General features: G+C 37.6%; 1 long non-coding RNA gene across 1 annotated transcript; it reads right to left on the minus strand.

The window, feature by feature from the left end:
- On the minus strand, positions 1 to 2,631 carry LOC104954525 (uncharacterized). The gene is made up of 3 exons (XR_799342.1): positions 2,575 to 2,631; positions 837 to 977; positions 1 to 88 (listed from the first exon to the last, which is right to left on the minus strand). It is a non-coding gene; the product is annotated as an uncharacterized lncRNA (long non-coding RNA).

The following is a 2,631-nucleotide window of genomic DNA, read 5'->3' on the forward strand; positions in this document are numbered from 1 at the left end:
GTCACAGCAATGATTGTCGTCCCGACAAAGTACACGGCCGCACGCAGAGTGATATGACTGGAGACATGAACACTCAGGCCAGACACTCCTGAGAAAAAAATGCATTTAAAACATTATAGAATGCAAATCGGGTTAAGTGCAAAGTCGTTACAAGGAATTTACTTTGGTGTATAAAGGTACAGTAATTAGTATTTCTTTTTTTTTTTTTAAATATATACAATTTTTCTAAAAACTATATTTTATATATATTAATTGTACATTCTGTTCTTGTATATATCATATTCTATTTACTAGTATATAGACTGTCAGGGATGAGCAAAGCAGGCAGGACCCAAACACAGATTTCTCAGAAAAAACACCTTCATTAAAAGGCTAAATGAAACAAAACAGAACTCTTCCCCGTGAACAACGTCAAACTACAACAAGGAACTCACAAAGACTAAGAGAAAACACAGAACCTAAATGCACACAGGACTAATCAAACAAACAAGAGACAGGTGAGGAGGGAGGAGAAAACACAGGGGCACCAGGTGAACACAATCGGGTAATCAGGGAGGGAAAACAGACAGAAAGCAACAGGCAAGACAGAAGGTGAACACTTTTCAAAATAAAACAGGAAACCAAAGACAGAAAAAGACAAGAAAAAAAAACAATACAGACAGATCGTGACATAGACTTCTTGCACTATTTTTTATTTGGATTTTTGGATTTTATTATATACGTATGCATCGTTGGAGGAGGTCGGGTCAGAAGAATTCCATTGCCATTTCTACACTGTAGCTTATGTTCATATGACATTCAAACCTTTGAATCTTTGAATCTTGAATCATCCTCACCTGAAATGACGCTGGTCACGATGAGAGGAACCGCCACCAGCTGCAGCATCCTCATGAGGACGTCTCCTGGAAAGGCGATGTACAGTTTGTCCATGTCTGTCAGTTCCACGTAGTAATCCAATATATAGCCAAATACAATCCCTGTGGGAAAATAACACAATGACAACACACATGAAAACCAAACTTAAAAGTTTCTAAATCTTACATTATTTTCACCAAGATACAAGGGATGAAATTGTTTAATCATAACTGTGAGTTTAAGGTTTATTTATTTATTTGGTTTGTTATTCTTTTCTTGATTACCATTTACCTCTTTTATGTATCTGTTTATGTATTTGTTGTTTTTTTGTATTTCTTTGAGGGAAAACAAATATATACAGTATATGTTAATCATTAAATTTTAGGTTTTGGGAGAAGGGGTGGGATTAAATACGTGAAAACTTTTTCCCACCCCTTTTCGGATGTGTAATTAAGTAGATCATTTGTTTATATAATTTAGAATCAGTAATATGTTTGTATATCAATTTGACACAGCTTCATTTTGTATTGTATAATAATTCTCAATGTTTGTATTATCTAATGAAATCAAATCAAAAACCAAAAACTTCTAAACTAAACACTTATCGACTGTAGCTGAAAAACGAAAAATAGAACATGACTCAAACCGGACATCACATCTCAACGACCCGTATGATACAATCCATTAAATATTTATTATGGACATAATCTCTTTTTCCATGAGGCTGCAGGAAAATCAATTTGAGGAAACGTGGACAAAAGTAAACAATACATATTCCAGGGATGACCATCCTTTGTTTAATTGAGCTCCCGTACACTACCAGGAGTGTAAGCGCAAATTTCACAATACAGGCAGCAACACATTTGCAGAGCTCACACTCAGATTTGACCCAGTTTGCAGTGAGGAGCATGAAAAGCTCTTTACAAATCTTTAAAAGTAGAAGTGCTACAAACCGTTTGAGATGCATGCAAACATATATGTGCAAGATAACAATAACTTCTACTCTTATAATAAGTTATACTGCACATCCCAAAGAAGAAAATGTGTTTGGTCTAGAAAAAGTGTAATTGTAAAAATAAAAGATCAACATCAGTAGTAATATTCATACTGTTTCAATCACATTAGTATGCATACAAAGTGACAGGTGGTGTGACAGGTCACACCTCTCCCTACTTATGCTAATGACCCCATTTGATATGCTAATGGTCGTTGATATGCTAATGGACCTTTGTTCGAGGTGTGATCACATGTAGGCGTGATATCACAGGTAGGTGTGATATCCTTTGATGGGTGAGGTGTTATCACACGTAGGTGTGATATGCCCCCCTGTAGTAGAGCCTTTGTTGTCTAATCTAATTACCCTTTGATGTCTGTCCTTTGATGTGAGGTGTTATAACAAGCCTTTGATGTCAATCTAAGTGTTAATTAAGGCAGTCTCTTTGAAGTTGTGTGTGAGACTGTCTCGCACCCCATCCCCTCGCACCCCGTCCCCCTCTCGCCCCTTCCTGTCAGCCCTTCCTGTCACACATCCCCCCCCCCTTCCTTTTGCTGTGATGCCAGAAGATAGTGGGGGGTGGAGTTAGGTAAAAAAGAAATCTGTTCAAACTAGATAAAAAGCCAGTCATTTCCACTCACCAAGTCATCTAAACTTTCAAAAAGAAAATGGCTAAGAGACGCATCAATATGGGTTTAATCATCGAGACGCCTGTGACAACTTACCACCATCCGTCTGGAGCGCCAGTCAAGAAATGGATGCAGAAGCTGTGCCGGGTTCAG

This window comes from Notothenia coriiceps, unplaced genomic scaffold (assembly GCF_000735185.1).
Source record: "Notothenia coriiceps isolate Sejong01 unplaced genomic scaffold, NC01 NC01_scaffold00023498, whole genome shotgun sequence".
Taxonomy (NCBI): domain Eukaryota; kingdom Metazoa; phylum Chordata; class Actinopteri; order Perciformes; family Nototheniidae; genus Notothenia; species Notothenia coriiceps.